Source organism: Ctenopharyngodon idella, chromosome 6 (genome assembly GCF_019924925.1).
Source record: "Ctenopharyngodon idella isolate HZGC_01 chromosome 6, HZGC01, whole genome shotgun sequence".
NCBI lineage: Eukaryota > Metazoa > Chordata > Actinopteri > Cypriniformes > Xenocyprididae > Ctenopharyngodon > Ctenopharyngodon idella.
Genome location: NC_067225.1, coordinates 18,515,534 through 18,515,959, shown reverse-complemented (window position 1 = coordinate 18,515,959; position 426 = coordinate 18,515,534).

Below are 426 nucleotides of genomic sequence, written 5' to 3'. Positions count from 1 at the left end.
TTTCTTTTCTCTTTTTTCTATTTTATCTGTCTTGAAGTGAAAATGAAAATGTGTGAAGTCCATACACTCTCACACACATATACCAGCATCCCAAGATTTGTGAGAGCTGGCCTTAAAAATTTACTATGGTTTTATTATAGTGTTAGCTGTTAGAATTTTTGTTTAGAATTTTGTAGAATAAGATTAAATCTATTGGTTTTTGTCAGTTATAGTTTCTAAATGTGTTCTGGTTACACTTTTATAAACATACACCATTATGTTAAAAGGTATAGTAATATTGTTTTAGCCATCCATGATTTTAGCTGTGCACTCTGAAAAAGAAATGTTTTTGTTAAATTTTTGGTAAATGCTATGGCCAGAACTTCACTGTAAAATGTTAGTATTACATTATATTATTATTAATTGTCTGTCATATAATATTTAAAT